This window comes from Elephantulus edwardii, unplaced genomic scaffold, assembly GCF_000299155.1.
Source record: "Elephantulus edwardii isolate Elephantulus edwardi_28Jun2011 unplaced genomic scaffold, EleEdw1.0 scaffold00121, whole genome shotgun sequence".
NCBI lineage: Eukaryota > Metazoa > Chordata > Mammalia > Macroscelidea > Macroscelididae > Elephantulus > Elephantulus edwardii.
Window position 1 is genome coordinate 8,864,088 of NW_006399871.1, and position 20,049 is coordinate 8,884,136.

A 20,049-nucleotide genomic window follows, 5' to 3' on the forward strand; every position below is an offset into this window, starting at 1 on the left:
ACCAGAGCGAGAGGCTAATGTGAGCTCTGGTGACGTAGTTGCTAACCTAAAGGCAGCTGGTTCAAATCCACCATCAGCTCTGTGGGAGACAGATAGGCAGTCTCTTCCTGTGCCATTTACAGGCTGTGAAAACTCCCTGGAGGGTGAGCTATGACTCAAAGTTTTGGTTGGTAGTTAGCATTTGACGTGAGAGGTGGGTGTGGGATGTGAAGTCAGGATGATGGTGGGAGAGGGTGCCAAGGAGGGGGGGTATTCTTCCAACTGTGAACATGAAACTGGCTGAACGCAAGAATCAGAAGACCCTAGAGGCCAAGTTGGGGGCCCCTAGGGGATGCAGAGACTTTGCTACAAGTAAAGGTTGTTGTGCCTAGTTGTGGAAAGCACACACTTTGGGGTTGTGTGTTAGCGTCATGTCCGGGGTTGTGTATGAGAACACAACCTGAAGTTGGCTTGCGGCCTGTGACTGGGCCGTGGCTCCCACTCCGTGCAGGAGCCCCCGTCCCACTGCTCAGGGCCACCTCTAACTGTGACACCGTGGTTGGGGGAGGGCAGGAACTGTGGCAGGAACTGAGCGGCCTTGTCTTTTCTCTCACTGGGCTTTTAAATGAAGGTCTGACCTCTCTGAGCAGAAATAGGCTAAGAAAATTGGAAAAATGGAGGTGAACATGGTCCCCCAGGAGGACTTTGACTTCCAGATGAGGTGGGAGGTAGAATTTGACCGCTGGAAGAATAGAAGGATGTGATGAGTTTCCACCCCAAACAGGTCGCAGCAGTCAGGGAGAAAGCAGACACTTTTCAGGGTCAGCTTTTCAAACTCTGTGTTGTGAATTTTTGGTTCGACATGTGACATGTGACATGTAGAATGTTACACATTCACAGAAGAGATCCTGGGCAATGCAAACCGCTATTCCACTGTTAGACAGAGGTTGGCAGTTTAGACCCACCCAGAGTGTTCTTGGAAAATGAGCCTCACAACCGGCTTCCCAAAAGTCAGAACTGCAAAGCTCCCCCTGAACCACTCCGCGGGAGCCCGGTTCTGTGGTGAAGCACTTGATGAAGCCATTGGTCACAATCGACACAGGGGCAGCTAGCAGTGACAACACACAACCTGTGTCTGTCGGTTTTTCCCAGAAAGATGTTAGTTGTTGTTGTGTGCCATCAAGTTGGAACTGACCCATAGCTGACCCTCCAGTGGGTTTTCAGAGGCAGTTAATCACACTGGAGGAGACTGCCCATCCTTCTCCCACGGAGCAGCTGGTGGATTCGAACTGCATGCTTTAGGTATTGCAGTGAAGCTTCTTGCCACAAGGCCATAGTAAGTTGTTTTTTTTTTTTAAATATTATTTTGTTTGTGTGTGTGTAAAGTCAAATTGGATCTGACTGGTGCAGGAGGAGATGGCCCCTCCTTCTCCAGCAGAGCATCTGGTGGATTCGAACTGCCTATCTCTGTCATTGCAGTGCAGCCTCTTGCCACGAGGCCACCAGAGCTCCCCTTCATAGTAACCTCTTAATGAAAGACAAGACCTTTGGGTCTTTAAGTCAGCTCTGCCCCAGGCTAAGGTCTGCTGCTTTCACAGACAAGCTACCTGGTCTTTGGGTGGGTTTCACAGGGTTGACCCTGAGCAGGACCTCCTGTGGAACTGATTGCTGAAGAAATGCTCCCCGAGAGACCAGGCAGAGAGTTGGGGAGGCAGGGAAGGCTGGGAGGATGTCAGCCAGGGAGTGATTTCAGGACAAGTCCTGGCCTCAGCCTGACCACATAGCTTGCTGGACGGTGTGACAGGTCAGCATGTGTCCCACCTCGAGTTGGGTGGGCCAGTTGGTCACGCTCCCAAGCAGTCCATCCTTGGCCAGAGGCTGCTCTGGGCCTGCATCCGCTCCTACAGCCTCCCAGGGGTGTTAGGTGCGCAGAGGGCTGTACAGAATTTCCCTTAATGTGGTCCTCCTGGGGGAGATCCAGGGTCACTGTTGGAAGCACAGGAGCACAGTTCTGGGGGAGACGGTTGCAAGTCCTGAGGCGGGGAAGGGGGTTGTTCAGAGAAGAACACTTTCCACTGTCCTCTTGGTTGCGGAATAATCTGCTTGCCTCCTGGTGACACGTTCTCCTGAAACTGTTTCTAAACCTGGTACAGAATCCCAGGCTCACTCATGGCCGTCGACTCAGAGCTGACTCATAGCTGACCCTCCAGTGTGTTTTCTGAGGCTGTGAATTACCAGGAAGGAGATTGCCTGCGAAGCAGCTGGTGGTTTGAACCACCAGAGAGGCGCCACTTTCAGCTTAGCAGCGTGATGCCCTGCAGACTGTGCCAGCAGCCTTCCCTAGGTGCAGAGTAGGACTGGCACGTGGGTCAGAACCACCAAGGCTGAGAGTGGTTCCTCAAGGGACCTTGGTGACCTTGGGTAAGTGTCTGAACTTGACTTTCATCCTTGGTAGGAAAAGACGTGATTCCCCCCCTGGCAGGGTGTGCACCTCCTCTCTCCGTTTACCCTGAGCTCCAGGACTCAGAAACACTCCTGTGACCCGCTCAATTTGCTTATATGCTGTTCAGACGAAGGTAACAATTTCGGTGGCAAATTGCGCTGCCGGAGTCAGGGAGTGAGTGTATTAATTCCTGACTGTTTACTATGACAGGTTTAGAGCCCAATATCTCAGGGAGTACTGGGCTCCCACTGCGTAACGCACAGAGTCTCAGAGACGCCACCCTTACTGCTTCCTGGCAGCAGCCACAGAACTGCTGCACAGGCCTTTCAAGGTCATGACCTCTCCGAAAGCAGATCGCCAGACTTATCTCTGTGAGGCACTGCTTCTTATCAGGTGCCATCAGGTCGCTATGACCCTTTGTACAAGAGATCTGAACCCTGTCCTATCCTGTGCCGTCCTCATCAAACATTGCTACAGTCACTGTATCAGTCCAGCTTGTTGAGAGCCCCTCTCCTCTGTCCCTCCACCTTTCCAAGCATGATGGCCCTTTCCAAGAAATAGCCTCTCCCAACAACATGCCCGAAGTATGTCAGATAACATTTCACCATCTTTACCTCTAAGTGGCACCCTCTCCAAGACATATCTGCTGCGTATTTTGTTTTGTTTTGGTTTTTGGGGTTTTTTTTAGCAGTCCATGGGATAGTCAACACTCTTCTCCAAAACCACCACTCAAAGGCATCAATTCTTCTGTCATCCCTGTCCATGGTCCACCTTTCAAACGCATGTTGTTGTTATGTGCCATCGAGTCATTTGCGACTCATAGCGATCCTATGTACAACAGCCCTAATCTCTGCTCTGTCCTGGGCCAATCGCACTGCCTCTGACACTCCCATCCCGATTACCCCAGTCACTGAATCAATCTACCTCATAGAGGGCCTTCCCCTCCTGCATTGTACCTCCACCCTCCCAAGCATGATGTCCTTCTCCAAGGACCTGTCACTCCTTACAACATGTCCAAAGTATGTCACAAAGCCCCAGAATCCTTGCCTCCAAGGAGTGTTGTTTGTTGTTGTTATGTGCCATCGAGTCGCTTGCGACTCATAGTGACCCTATGTACAACAGCCCTAAACTCCACTCTGTCCTGTGCCAATCGCACTGTCTCTGACACTCCCATCCCAATTATCCCAGTCACCGAATCAATCCACCTCATAGAGGGCCTTCCCCTCCTGCGCCGTCCCTCCACCCTCCCAAGCATGATGTCCCTCTCCAAGGACCGGTCTCTCCTCACAACATGTCCAAAGTATGTTAGACGGAGCCTCAGAATCCTTGCCTCCAAGGAGCCACCTGGTTTAACCCTTTCCAGGACAAATCTGTTTGTTTTCCTAGCAGTCCATGGTATTCTCAATACTCTTCTCCAGCACCACAGCTCAAAGGCATCAATTCTCCTTCTATCCTCCTTGGTCATTGTCCAACTCTCTGATGCATAACAAGTGATTGTTATACATAGGGTTTACAGAGGCCTGCTTTTTCAGAAGTGGATGGCCAATCCTTCTTCCTAGTCTGTCTTAATGTGAATAGTCTGGTTTAACCCTCTCTAGGATGAATCTGTTTGTTTTGTTGGCAGTCCATGGTACATTCAATACTCTTCTCCAGGACCACAGCTCAAAGGCATCAATTCTCCGTCTATCCTCCCTAGTCATTGTCCAACTCCCTGATGCATAACAAGTGATTGCAAAGACCATGGCCTGTATCAGACACAACTTAGTCTCCAGAGACACACCGTTGCTCTTGAGTACTTTAGAGAGGTACCTAACAGCAGACTTTCCCATCGCAACACGTTTTTTTATTTCCTGGCTGCTGGTGCCAAGAGTGTTGACCATGGCGCCGAGCAAACTGAAGCTTCAGATGCATAGAAAGTAATTAAAAAGACCATGACTTGGATCAGGTCACTGCTGGGTGAGTTCAAATTACCCACCTTGTGACTAGTAGGCAAGTACAGCACTCAAACATCCTTGGAGCACCCACAGAGCTACCTTCATTCCGTCTCTTCTACCAGCCTGGGGTAAACCACCTGCTTGCAGGTGTTAGGAAGCTCACCCTTTTCTTCTCAGGTGAGAGCAGACAAGCCCCTCCTTCATGTTGTGCAGCTTTGGGTGAAAGAGCCACTTTGGTGTCTCTGTTGGGACCAGTCTCAGGCCAGGTGGGTGTGCAGTCAGGATGACCTGGGAGACTGTCTCGGAGCTCTCCTCTGTCCTCCAGTTCAAGCGTCAAGCGGACATCCACGTTCGGTGGTTTTACCCTCATCTGCATCACAGCTCAGGTTTCTGAAGCTTGAACAAGAGCTCAGAGTCAACGACAGGCAGAGCTGCAGAATTTCTGCTTTTTTTAATTTTTAAATTGTCTTGAGTTGCGTTTTTTTGTGAGTCTAATGAAAGTTTTTACAGAAAAGTTAGCTTTTCATTCATTCATTATTGCACATTTTCCTCCCTACCTGCCCCCTAGTTCACTTAAAAAATAAATAAATTAAAAAAAAGAAACAACACAGCATTGACTGTTGCACAATTTCCTGCCCCACCTCTCCCAGTCCACTTTGCTATGCACCTCTAATTCAGGACAGGACGGACAAGGGGATTGGGGGGGAACTAAGAACAGAGGGGATAGTTGTTTAAAAGGAATATATAATTAGGCATTATTTGGAATTTCTACTCTTAAAAGGAGAGACACCACAGGGCCCCACCTCTCCTTTCCCGCGCACGTGGCCCCGCAGCGTGCCAGAAGACGGTGCTCTCTGCATCCACTCCCACGGCCACCACCAGTTACCTTCCTTCATGTTAATTCCAACCCACGGCATCCAGTGCTGATCAGGGTAGATCTGTAGTTCGTTTCCCGGCTGCAGGTCACCAGGCCTTTCTTTGGAGGTGCCTTTTGACAGACTCCAGCATGCCGTCTCTCAGTGAGAAGCCAGGTGTACCCACTGTTTGCACCACATCAGGGCTGCCGTCTCCACCATCCAAGGCCTTTAAAGGTGAGTCATTCATTCCACATGAGGTTCATACTTAGACCGAGCTGCTGGGGTTCTTCTACTCCCTCTTCCCCTTCCAGGAGCGCAGGTTCTTACAGAACGCTTTCGTTCCTTGTGCCTGATCTTGAAGTCTCTTGGTCCACCCTGAGCTGTGCACCAAAGCACTTCTTCCAAACAAATTGCTCATAATGAATAGAGGGGACATCTACTCACCGGAGTTTCTCATTATGTATAATATAGTGCCCTCATCTTCGGAGTTGTTAGGCGATAGCTGTTCAGCAGCGCATCGGACACCTGGTAAATTCCCACTTGCTCATCCTGTTGGCATCTTTCTGTCTTAGTAGAAGCTCCCTGGGTTTTCATCGTGTGTAAGGACATCATTGTGATGACGCAGCACGTTAGGATTCTGAATCAGTTTGTGAAAAAGGTCATTATGGAGCAAGGAGCCCTGCTCGTGCAGCTCTTAAGTATTCTGTGGCTAAGTTGAAGGTCAGCAGTTCGAACCGTCTGCTGCGGTAAAAATTTAACAGCCTTGGAAACGTCACGAGGCAGCTATTCTGTGTCCTGAAGGGCTTACTCCAAGTTTTGAATGGACTTGACAGTTGTTGTTGTTGTTAAGTGCCGTCGAGTCGCAGGCGACTCATAGTGACCCTATGATCGAAAATCCTGGACACCTCCTGTATAGCTTGCGTCTTTTCTCCAGCTTCATAAGCTACTGTGGAAGTGGATGCCACTCCTGCTTCCAAGCTTGTTTTAGTCGGGGAGCTCCACCAAACGCTGTCCACCATGGGTAACAGTATTTGGCTTCACAGCAACCACGAGTTACCACTGTACAGCAAGTGGACAGACCAGGGGTACACGACCTAGAAGAATGTTTCACCAAAACCAATTAAAGGCAGGCCTGAGGTCCACAGAGTAGAGTCACCCACTGTTGGCTTGGGAGCATGACTTTCTGTCCACTCGGCCAACTGCTCGCTCTCTCTCTTTCTCTATGCTGTTGTTGTTGGTAGTGTTGTTAAGTGCCGTCGAGTCACAGGTGACTCATAGTGACCCTATGAATGAAAGTCCTGGACATTTCCTGTATAACTTTCGTCCTTTCTCCAGAAAAATTTTCATTGACAGCTGAACCCAAAGAAGGGGGGGAGAATGTTTATCTAGATTCATTTAAAAGAATTTTCTGCATTTATGGGAATTTCCTCTCATCTGTGTCTGCCAACACAGCAGCCACCAGCTACACATGACCATTGAATGTGCCTGGAGCAAATGCGGAGTTGATAGTGTTACTGAACTTTGATTAATTTAAAGGTGGATAGCCACATGTAGCTCTCTGGCCACCGACTTAGCACAGTGGAGCTCTTATTTTGTAATGACATGCTAATTTGTTCAGCTGTTTATTGACAATCAGGACGTTCAAATCCTAATGGAGGTGGCTGTCCAAAAGGTGCCTTGACAGAAAGGCCTGGCAACCTGCTTTTGAAAACCCAGCCATTGGAAACATAGTGGAGCCTAGTTCTGTTCTGTCACCTGTGTGAGGCCACCGTGGGTCCGAATTGACTTGGTGTTTTGTTTTTTGAAAAGGAGGTTATCAGGGAGCTCTGGTGGCCTAGTGGCAAGAAACTGCACCGCAATCCCAGAGGTATGCAGTTCAAATCCACCAGATGCTCTGCTGGAGAAGGAGGGGCAGTCTCTTCCTATACCAGTCAGATCTGATTTGATGATACACACACAGAGAATAATAAAATGAATTAAAAAAATATTTAAAAGGAGGCTATAACTATGCTAAACAATGTTATAGTGCACATGCCTTCTCTAACATGATTGATTACTAGAATATGCATCCTAATGAAGATACAAAGTCAGACATGATTAGTGATTATCTGATCATTCTTTGGAAATTATGCACCTCAACATCAAGAAAACAAAAACCTCACCACTCGACCAATAGGCAACATCATGATAGATTGTAAAAAAGAATTGAAGGATTTCGTTTTACTTGAATCCACAATCAACGCCCATGATAACAGAAATCAAAGAATCAAAAGATGTGTTGCATTGGGGCAGTCTGTTGCAAAGAACTTCTCCAAAGTGCTAAGACCTAATGTTTCCATTTAAAGACTAAGGTAGGCCTGAACCAAGCCATGGCATTTTCACCTGGTTTATATGCAGCTAAAAGTTGGACAGCAAATAAGGAACATTGAAAAAGGATCAATGTCTTTGGGTTGTGGCGCTGGAGAAGAGGACTGAATATGCTACAGAACAGAACAAATGAGTTATCTTGAAGAAAGTGCACCCAGGGTGAGTTACTCCTTAGAGGGAAGGCTGGTGGGACTTTGCCTCACGCATTTTGGGCAGGTTATTAGGAAGGAAAGGTGTCACACTGGGAACGATAGAGGCTCGGAGAAAGAGAAGACCACCCTCAACAAGATGGTCTGACACAGTGACTGCGACAGTGGACTTGGACGTAGAGGATATGGTGACCGTGCATATGACAGGGCAAGGTTTAGATCTGCTGTTTGTAGGGTCTCTAGGAGTCTACTTGAAGGCATCTAACAGCAAAGTGTCTGAGGCACACAGATGCATATAACTGATTCCTGACTTGCAAACTGATAAAGGATTCCAGTAGAAGGACCTTGAGGTTATACCCTGTGAATAATTTGGACATATGTTGTTGTTGTTAGGTGCTGTTGAGTGGTTTACTACTCATAGAGACCCTATGTACAACAGCCCTGAAACCTGCTCTACCCTGAGCTAACCTTGCTGTCTCTGATACACCTATCTCATTACCCCACTCACTATATCAATCCATCTCATTACTGATCTCCCTCTCTTTCTTGTTCCTCCCCTCTTCCAAGCATGACGTCCCTCTCCAAGGACCAGTCCCTCCTTGTAACATGCCCAAAGTATGTCAGACGAAGCTTCAGAATCCTTGCCTCCAAGAAGTAGGCTGGCTTCACCCTCTCTAGGATGAACCTGTTTGTTCTCCTGGCAGTCCATGGTATATTCAACACTTTTCTCCAGCACCACAATTGAAAGGTATTAATTCTATCATCCCTAGTCACTGTCCAGCTCTCTGTTGCATAGCAAGTAATTGCGAAGAATATAGCCCGTATCAGGCGCACCTTAGTCTCCAGACTGACGTTGTTGCTCTTCAGTACTCTAGAGAGATCCCTGACAGCTGACTTTTCCAATGCAATTCATCTCTTGATTTCCTGGCTGCTGGTACCAAGAATGTTGATTGTGGAGCCAAACAAACTAAAGCTGTCAACAGTCTCAATCTCTTCCCCATCTCTCACAATGCTGCCAATAGGCTCAGTGGTGAGAATCTTTGTTTTCTTGATGTTGAGCTTCAATCCATATTGAAAGCTGAAGTCATTATGCTCACCCTCAAATTGAAGTCAGAGTGAAGGTATTTGAACTCCTTTGAAATCGAAATACTGTACATAAGTCTCTACTGATGTTTGTTACAGAAACTCAGACCATGCTTTCCGAGGCCATTCCTACTCATTCCAAACCATGCTTTTAAAAATATACAATATAGTATTAGGTGAAGAACAAAGTAGGAGTGGCATGCATTTCCTAAATAACATGCCTCCTGAAATTCTATGAACTTTGCTAAATGTCGATAGTTGTAGAGGGGCTTCAGGCCTTTTGTTCACAGGGTCGCTATGAATTGTACTAGACTCAAAGACAATCAACAACAAAGAACAAATTTATGAGTGGTTAAAAGGGATCGAAGAGAAACATGCTTAGGGGATACTGAATTTCTGTGATGAGAGACAATGGAACTTTAAGAAACATAACAAAAATAATCTAACAACTTGATAAACATAATAAATATCACTGAAGTTTACAAGAATGTTGAAATGGCAAACCATTTGTTATACTCATACACACACACACACACACACACACACACACACATCTATCTATGTTTACTTCATTTAAAACAAGCAGTGCTCAATACTTTTGAACTCAATAACCCATTTCTAGGAATTTATGCTAAAAATTACTCTCAGATATAGAAATAAAGCTTTATGTATTAAAATGTTAATTTCTGTGGTACTTAAACCAGTAACTCTTTGGAAACAAGCCACATGTGCATTAAACAAAGGACTAAGGGAACTACACAAAAAAATATCACTAACAATTCAAACAGCTCAGCAGAAAATAGCTAAAGGAATGAAATAACATCAGTGTGATAGACTACTCTGTCCTCATTAAAAATCATATTTATATTATGATGCTAATTAAGAAAAGGGACAGAATTCAAGATTGTATATACCCAAGATTTTCAAGTATTTAAAAATGAACAGGGATGGGGGAAAGCCTGAAAACGAGTGGATTAGCTGTGTCCTCTTGAACTTCTGCCTCAGGAAGATGAAATAGAAGTGCTTTTTCTTATTCTCCTTCCAAATACAACTACAAGCAGTGACTAGTACATATAAAAATAACACAAAGGGGCTCAGAGAGGTGGAGCAGACCCGAGGCCTCTGTCAAGGCTTCAAAATTGCACCTAAAGGGAGGCAATTCATCCTCTTCTTCAGAGATTCGAAGAAGTGGTGGAAGTTCAGGTGATGGAACTGGGAAGAAGCTGGCAGTTTCCATGGGCCATGGTTTCAGTCTTGCAGACACAGCAGGGCTCTGGTCAGAGGGAGAAAAGGCAGAGAGCTGGAGAGAGAGGTCAGTGAGTCCATTGTCCCTATTTTCACCAACTGTCCCTCACATCTGCATTTTCTAGGTCACTGGACACATATTTTCATCCACCTAGGGAGCTCTGGTGGCGTAGGGGAAATCAAAGTAGCTGCGCTGCTATCCCAAGGAATGTGGTTCAAATCCACCAGCTGCTCTGTGGGAGAAAGATGGGCAATCTCCTGTGCAATGAAACTGCCTCTGAAAACCCGCTGGAGGGTCAGCTGTGAGTCAGTTCAGACTTGATGGTGCACAACCAACCACATTCATCCGCCTAAGCTAGTTGAAAGGTCTCTCGTGTAGCTCAGTGGGTAGGAAGTTGTGCTGTCAACTCAAAGGTGAGCAATCTGAATCCACTAGCGGCTCCGACGGAGAACAATGAGCAGCTTCTGTGCAATTTACAGCCTCTGAAAAGCCACTGGATGATCAGCTATAAGCTCAGCTCGAACCCACTGGGAATGCACAACCACAACACAAGCAAGTTTGAGTTTGTTTTCTGCTGTTGGTAACCTAAGTCTTCTCAGCCCTTTGCTCTTGTGTCCTGCCCCATGCCCTGGCCGCCCGCCTGTGACTTTGCCCCCTGGCTTTCCCCCTCCCCTGTCTGGCGCATTCTTCCAGTGATACTTCTTTTTTTTTTTTCTCTCAGCCACAACTCAGTCAGTCACATGGCCCTTTGACCTTCTTTGGGAGGCTTGGTTTGAGACACAGTCTGTGGCTGCCTGGGTCAAAGATAAGACAGAGCCATGACTCACCACACACACTAACAACCCAGGTTCTATTCCAGGAGAATTCCCAGGAGAAGCAATGGACCCTCTCAAAGGTCAGGGGACAGGAGCAGAGAGACACAGGATGGCCTCTCCCAGGGAGAATGGTGGGGGACATCTCCCTGGGCTCTGTGCCTCCGGGGTCTAGACCAGATTTTTAAAAACACCAACAAAACAACACACTAAAAAAAAAATCAAAATTTCTTGCCAGCTAGCTAGTTATAGAAAGGCTTCAGGTGTTTTGTTCACAGGGTCGCTATGAGTCGTGCTCGACTCGACAACAATCAACAAGAAGCCAGAGTTGACTCATGGCTGACTCTCTCTGGCAGGTTTTCAGGGACCGTAAAACACATGGGAGGAGATTGTTTATCTTTCCTTCAGAACTGCTGGTGGATTTGAACTACTAGGAAATCATGCCCTTGGGACCCAAGTCTTGGAAGGTCTAAATAGACCTCAAATGAGACTCAAGCATTCACAGCAAGGCCAGTCAATTCCAGTGACTCTGGCTAGTTGATATATTCTGGGTCAGTATTAGTGGCTGGGGTGGGGAGGGCTGGGCTGTAACTGAACTTGGCCCTGGGGCAGCTGCACATATGAATAGACCTGTAGGTGACTGTTTAGTAAAGACCTGTAATTCCATAGTTTTGTCCATCCATCCATCCCTAAATCTAGATTGTGTCTAGAAGCAAGGAGCGGTTCGAGGGGGATTGTGCCTGAGTCTAGACTGGAGTTCTAGAGGCTTCTGGCAAGTCTGATTAAGGCTTGGCTTTCCCATAGGAGGCATTCACGTTTCTCATACTCCGCCAGTCTTACAGCATTTCCCTGGAGCCAAGGGGGCTGGCCGAAGTGTTCCCGGCTCATTTCCAGGAGTGAATTCATTTAGGAGAAGCAGATCAGTGGAGGTTCATGGAAAAGCCCATTTCCATCTCTTCTTGAGGCTCCTGTGTCAGATCCTGTTAGAGAGGGTTCTTCAGCCAGAGGCCTGGCTGTCCTGCATCTACCCTAAAACAAATCCACAGGAGGAACCAGTGACACTTTTTGTTTTTAAAACAGATACCCCAAGTGTGATGTGTTTGAGGACACAGTGATAGATGGTATACCACAGAAAGTGCTGGTACTGTGAGCACTGCCCTTTGTCATGGCAGCCAGGGAGTGGAAACCCAGAGCCTCATAAATAATCCTGGCAGAAGGAGAGTTAGGAGGATAGGGGCATCCTCAAACTGGGAGACCTCTCCTGAGCTGGTGCTTTAAGGTGATGAAATACGTCGGGGACCCTAGAGAATGAAATTACAGAGGATTGTCAGTAGCCCAGGCAATGGACAACAAGACAGAACTTCTTAGTTGCCTTTTTTGTTTTTTTTTTATGGTTGGTTTTTTATTTTCCTTTAATGAAAAACTAGTCTTTTTGCTCAAAGGACCAAGAATCATGAAGAAAATGCCTCAGAACTGAGCGGTGTGTGCTTCTGTTAAATATAAAGCTGCCATAGGTCAGAACTGACTCAACCTTAACCAACAGTATGTTAAAAGAGCTTCCTCATGAACGGTCTCGGAGAGTTCCGCCAGCTGTAGTCTCGTCAGGAAGGGATTTCAAGTGCAAACCCTCAAGAAGTCAAGGCTGTTGGGAAGGGGAGTTCCAGCCAGCACTCACTGTGTGTCCACTTCACTCCAGGAACCACCCATTCAGGCCAGTTTCCTGAGTCATCTGGCCCCAGGTCAGCCCACATGCATTGTTCCAGGCCTTGCCCTTCTGAGAAGTGTCTACTTCACTTGGTAGAATTCCAACAGCCTGCTCTTGTTTGTCGAGTGCCGGTCCGTATTTTAGTAGGGCTTGGAAAAGGGAGAGGCAAATAAAGAAGGTAGGATGAAAACCAGCAGGCAAGACAGACATTGCTCTGTGTAGGAAGTGTTTGTGCAAAGGGAAGGACGAATAATTGTGGGGCAGAGGGCAGGTAGTGAGTTGGGAAGTTAGTCTGGTTTGTTGCTTTTGTGGTTGATTGCCTTTTAGTCAAGCACGACTCATAGCAACTCTATGAACAAAAGGCCTGAAGCCCCTCTACAACCATCGACATTTATCAAAGTTCATAGAGTTTCCGGAGGCGTGTTGTTTAGGAAGAGGATGCCACTCCTGGCTTAACAGTCCTTATAAATTAAGTAGGAGCTCTCTGGTAGCCTAGTGGATAAGGATTTGCACTGCCAACCCAAAGGCAGGTGGTTCAAATTCACCAGTGACTCCTTAAGAGAAAGATGGGCAATCTCCTCCTGTACAATTTACAGCTCCTGGAGGGGCAGCCACGAGTCAGTGCCAACTAAATGGTACAGAAGAACAGCATAAATTGTAAGAGAAGGAAAAGGAAAGGAGGGCGCTCTGGTGGCCTGGGTGGCAAGAAGCTGTGCCGCAATCTTGAAGGCACGCGGTTCGAGGCCACCAGCGGCTCTGCAGGAGAAGGATGGGCAGTCTCCTCCTGTGTGATTAACTGCCTCTGAAAACCCACAGGAGGGTCAGCTGTGGGCTTGGTTCTGACTCGATGGTACAGAACAGCAACAACATCAGGGAAAGGAAAAACAGGAGTCTCAGGGGATGCAGCGTGGGCACAGGCAAAGGGGTGAGTGGGAGCAGGGGAGTGCATTGAGGGGAGATAAGAGAGATTGTGTCACTAGGGGTGCGCTGAAATCCTAGGAGTAGATGCTTGGTGAAGGAACAATGGTTGGAGTCCTGAAAGGTGGTATGTCCCATGTAAAGGAGACGGCAAGATTGTATCCTATAAGTTATTGGAGGATAGCAAAGGTCTGTGAATAGGAAACGTTACACATTTTGTTTTTGAGACTAAAATTAAGTATTTCTTTTCAACCTGTAGTTATAGATGAAGTTCAGTAATAGTGAGGTCCGTGTTTTACTCCTTTCATTTTATATTCCCATGCTACTTGCTGAAATGCAGGACACCAACTTTCTTTAAAGACCTCAACCCAGCTAAGCTATTTTTTCTTTTAAATTAATTTTAATGAAAGTTTACAGAGACTTGGCATTTCTAGTCATTCACTGTTGCACTTTTCTCCCTGCCCCCCCACCCCCAATTCACTCTTCTTGAAAAGTAAAAGAAAAATTCTTTTATTGTTATACAGTCCCTCCCCCCAAGTCCACTCCACTGTGCAGCCTTCATTCTGGACTCCTGTCATCACAATAATACCCAATCACATATCCCTTTTAAACAGTTCTCTCTGTCCAGCTATGCTATTTTAAGGAGACTCTAAATAAGACTGAAAAGAGGGTGGTGAAATGCAACAAGAATGGAAAGTGATTGTGTAAAATCTTTCCGATAAGTTGAACTGTGCAGCCCTTTTGACCTTTTATGTTTATCTTTTAAGTAGGTAAAGCTACAAGAGGTAAATGTGGTACAGTGAATTTCTTAATATGGCCCTTCTAGGCATGACCTAGGGAGTTCTGATGGCCTACCGGTAAGAAGCTGTGCTACAATCTCAAACACACGTGGTTCAAATCGACCAGCCACTCTGCAGGAGAATGATGGGTAATCTCCTTTTATGTGATTTAGAATCTCTGAGGAGTCACTATGAGTCAGCTATGAGTTGGTTCCAACTCAGTGGAACCAAGCAATAACAATAACAGGCATAATCTTTGTGACTCCCACAGAAATGATTGGATAAGAATGAAGGATGGTATTGGATATGCAAATGAAGTATCTGTGGTCCAGCGAAGGGATTAGATGGCTCTCTAATAATGCAGAGGTATGTGGTGCCTTTGTGTACAGATGAGGCATGTGGAAACCCAACAAGGAGATTGGTCAGGCTTGCCATCCTGTTAGGCTTAAAATGGGCCATGCCAGAGACTTACAAAAAAGACCTCCCTACCACCAAGAAAGGACAAATCCTTTGCACTGGGCCTCTCTGCACTGAGAAGCTCCTGGAAGGAAGCAGGCGGAGCTGGGGTGATGAGAGCGAGATAGTTGTACACTGGAGAAAGTCCAGGACAGTGAAAGGCGACAGCAGAGGCCCAGCACCAGCACACGCAGGAGACTGGCACGGTATGGTGCAATAGGCTTCTCAGCCCAAGAGCAAGGCAGTTACAGGGGTTGAGTGACCTGTAGGGTGAGAGAACCAGGTGTCTTCAGGCAGGAAGCCCCGTGGCAGAGAGCAGTGCCTCTAGGCATTTATTGATGAAGTTCAGCATGCTGACCCACCAGTGAGAGAACTGAACACCTTCAGGCCCAAGTTTACTGGGGGCAGAGGTGGGTGTGTGGAATGCATCTGGGCATTAACTGACAAAGCTGAGGAGCTTTGTAGCATTTACCCAAGTAGAGCAGAAGCAGAGCTGAGGGGCCAAGTGAGAGGAGAGCCCGCTGACATGAGTGAGAAGAGACTGTTCTGATAGGAGACTTGTATCCTGAGTCATTCCTGATCCTGAACCGTAACCTTTGCTTCCCTAATAGCCCCTCAGACTGGGAATGTGATCTGTGAATTAATTCCATGTGGACTTTGTAATGGATTATTTAACCGAGCAGAGAAGCAGGGAATGCCATGGGAGGGATGGCTGTGTCAGAATCAGTAAAATGGTTAGAGAGAGATGGCATATGGACTCCACCTCAGCAGTTTGCCTCTCTGGGCTGATGCAGATGATCCTCCTCCCCACCTGTGAAGGTAGATGAGGACACCTGCTGCTGCTGCTGCCACCCCATTTTTGCGATCAGTTTCAGGCTAAGGCAGACAGCTAATTTTGTAGGGATTTTGGGGTGCAGCTTTGTCCAGAATCAGGGTAATATGTGCTGTGACCTGGATGAGTATTGCCACTGTGAAATGATGTGACTCTCATCATGGGGAATTGGAGGAGTTTGGGAAAGTGTGCTACTTTAAAAACCTGGGTTACAAGAGGAAGAAGCGATACTCCTTTGTACCTTGCACTGTGAGTATCCTGAAAACAATGCTCTAGTGTCATCAAGTTGGAATTGAATAATAGCTGACCCTTCAGAGGACTTTCAAAGACTATACATTGAAAGGGAGGAGAGCTTGCTCGTCTTTCTCCTGTGAAGAACCTGGTAGATTCGAACCACATGCCTTTATGTTGGTAGTGCAAATCCTTACCACTAGGCTACCAGAGCTCTCTAGCAAATATAGAGAGACTGAAATGTATTAGATTACCAGGAACAGGAGGGAGGGGGATAAGCGGAGTTAATTACTGAGGAAGCAATGTGTGTGTGTGTGTGTGTGTGTGTGTGTGTATGTGTGTGTGTGTATATGTGTGTGTGTGTATATATATAATGATGGCAACCTGGGCAAAGATTACAGATAAAGATTGCACAGCAATGATTAGCGTAATTGGTAACACTAAATTATGGACCTGAAAATATTGAATTGTTGACTGTTTTGTTCTATATGTTTTTACAGCAATTTAAAAAAAAAGAATGTAAGAGTTGGAAACAACCTAAGTGCCCATCAACAAACAGATGGATAGAGAAGCTGTGGTATAGTCACACAATGGGATACTATACTGCATTGAAAAACAAGGAACTCATGAAATATTATACAAAATAAGTGACCCTGGAGGACATTATGCTGAGTGAAATATCTCAGTCACAAAAGGACAAATACTGCATAGTGCCACTTGTGTAAAAAGGGAGTGACATTGGGTTGGGGGGGGAGACTGAGGCAGATGGGATAAATTATATATACTGCAATGAAACAGATGAGGAAGAGAACTATTTAAAAGGGATATATGATTAGGTATTACTGTCGTGACAAGAGTTCAGAATGAAGGCTGCATAGTGGAGTGGACTTGGAGGGAGGGATCGTGTAACAATGAAAGAATTTTTTTACTTTTCAAAGAGAAGAGTGAACTGGAGGGGTGTGTTGGGCAGGGAGGAAAGTGCAACAATGAATGAATGGAAATCCAAAGTCTCTGTAAACTTTCATGAATAATAAGAATAATAATAAAATTTTACACACACACACACACACACAGAATGTATAATAAATAGCTGCTAAATGTCCTGTATTGGAGGCAGGAGTGGCATGCTTCCTAAACAACATGCCTCTAGAAACTCTATGATCTTTGATAAATGATGATAGTTATAGAAAGGCTTCAGACCTTTTCTTCATTGCATCGCTATGAGTCGTGCTCGACTGGACTTGATGGCAATCAACACCACCAACAGTAGGCTCAGTCAGGGACTAATTGAGTAATTGCTGAAAAACCCCAGCTTTCCTCTGGCGGCAGAGGGTCTAGGGCAGAAGATTCCCCAGCTGCTTATCAAGTTAGAAACCAGTTGTCTCCATGCCAACTCATGACAACCCCATGTGGATCAGCAGAGAACTGTCCTCCGTAAGATTTTTAATGGCTGGTTTTTGAGAAGTAGATCATCGATGCTTTTCTGGGTGGATGCAAACCTGCCACTCTTTGCTTAGCTGTTGGACATGTTAATCTTGCCACCCAGGGCAATGCTAATAAACAAGGCCGCATCTTTTGTGCCCTGGCCTAGGAGCCTGGGGCTGCTGATCACCGTTTGGCCTGGCCGGCAGAAGGCGTCCTTTTGAAGTTCATGGCCTCAACGTACTCTCTCTGCTTATAGGCGGGAAGCACGGTGTAGTCGCTGGACCAACAAGAGGCTCTCCAAACCCGTTGATTTTATGTGCTCCAGGCCCGGGGTGTAGGAATAGCGAATGCTCCTGGTGGTCATTTGGGACCATGCTCCCCTCAGAAAGCTTGTGTCCGTGTTCCTCATACAATTTCTGTTCTGGTGGAGTTCACAGGGCAGTGGTTGCTGACCACTCACCAACACAGGACATCCTCCCTCCATCCTCCACTTTACTGTAAAACGATTCTCTATTTTCTTTATTATTATTATTATTAATTTTAATGAACTTTTACAGAGACTTTGGATTTCCATTCATTCATTGTTACACTTTTCTCCCTGCCCACCCCTCCCCACCCCAGTTCACTCTTCACTTTGAAAAGTAAAAGAAAAAATTTTTCATTGTTAGAAAAACCCTCTCCTCAAGTCCACTCACTCCACTGTGCAGTCTTTGTTCTGGACTCCTGTCATGACAATAATACCTAATCATATATTCCTTTTAAACGGTTCTCTCTGTCATCTGTTTCAATAAAGAATACATAATTTATCCCATCTTTCCCAGTCTCCCCCCAACCCCAATGTCAGTCCCATTTTGCAACAGTGGCTAAGTGACTTTTTATAATTATGTTTTAGGGTTTTTCCAAAATAATTCACTGAGTCAATGTTCCATCATTTATTTGATCATCTCTTATTAATGAGCATGTCGTTTATTTAATTTATTCTTTTACTACTATAGTGTTAACAGCTATGTGGACATCTTTGTATTTATAGCTGGTTTCTTCTATTAGATTCCTCCTTTGGATAACATCCCAGGGAGGGGTTTATTGAGTTAGAGACGAGGGCATTTCTCTTCTTCATTAATACATGTTACCTTCCAAAAGGGACAAGCCGAATTACAGTGTTGCCAACTGTGGACAAAGTTTCACTGTCTTTGAAACTTCTTTCACCCTTGATGTTGCCACCAAAATTGACACTTAGTAACTGAAACATGGTAGTATCACACATATGTTTTCAGCTGCATTTCTTGAACCATTACTATTTCCTTTCGATATGCCTTTTTAAGCCAGGAAGATCCTAAGCTCATTCACCAGACCCTATTGGCCCTGACTTTCTAAGACATCCCCTATCACCTTCAGCTTCACCCAGAATCAGATTTCATTGTCTGTTAAGCCCTGCTAGAATTTCCCTATCTCCTCCTAGACACTGACAGATTTGATTTTCTTCTTGTCATTTCTAACATGACATGAGTTCTTGTTCAGTCTACTCCTTCAATTGTTTCAACAATGGGTACCAATTAAGACAATTGATGCATGCGGTGAAGAACACTTTCACAGACATTTGTTTATAATGAGTTTTCTCTTGTGGGAGTTGCTTATATCCTTTGTCATTTAATTTATTCACTTATTTAACAAATTTCGTTGAGTTCTTAGATGTCCTGAATTGATAGCAATATGACAATGAAGATACAGTCTCTGTTCTCACCCGCTTTGTCTTCTCCCAGGGGGAGATGCGCTATTAACAAGCAAGGTAGTGAATATATAATATGTCAAACAGTGCTAGTGTCAAGGAGAAAATATTAAAGCAGGATAAAGGGACAGATAATGTGGGGGAAGTGTGAGCAATGGCGTACTCAAGTCACTTGTATCAATTCTTGAAAAAATCTGAGCATTTTTTCTGTGTTCAAGGACCTCATGTTGGTAGCTTGAAATTAGACATGGTGAGAATATTTGTATTATATCCACAAACCTACAATTCAAGGTATTCTCCCCTCCTTGCCCCATTGCTCAAGACAGCTGGTTGTTAAACAATTAACCAGTATATCGTTGCATGTGGGTTTGCTTTTTGGTGTGGTTTGGCCAATAAGAATCTTACTGAGGGGTTAACAGTGGAGGATAGATGTGAAGGAGATAAAGGAGAGAGCATGGGACATCTGAGGGAAGGGTGTTCCTGGCAGAAGGAACAGCCAAAGCAAAGTCCTGAAGCATGTCTTAGAAACAGCACGGAGAGCCAATGTGACTGAGGTAAATTTGGGAGGGGAAAGGAGCAGGAGAAGAATGATAAGAGATGAGATGGGGGCAGGCGGGAGACTGGTAGGAGATCAACTCAGATGTAGGTCTTGTAGGTCATTGTAAAGACTTCAGCTTTTCATTCCTAATTGAGATGGAAGCTACTGAAGGGTTTTGAGCTGAGAATTGACATGTTCTGATTTATATTTTAAAAGGATCACCCTGACTACTCTGTTGGGAAAAGAACAGTAGGAGGGAAAATTACCAACTATTAGGAGACAATTGGAATAGTGGAGGAGAGAGTCAATGATTGCATGGGTTAGAGGCAGAAGTGGTCAGATGGTCAGTGGCTGCAAATGTGCCCATACTGCATTCAAGGAAGAACCCACAGCCTTTGCTGATGGGTGAGAGGTGCTGTGTGTATATAAAGAATGGTTTCTTTTCTCTTTTCTTGTGTTAATTTTTTTTTTTTTTACAGAGGTTTTGGATTTCCATTCATTCATTCATTGCCGCAATTTTCTCCCTGCCCACCCCTCCCCACCAGCTCGCTTCCCCCTCCGAAGAGAGA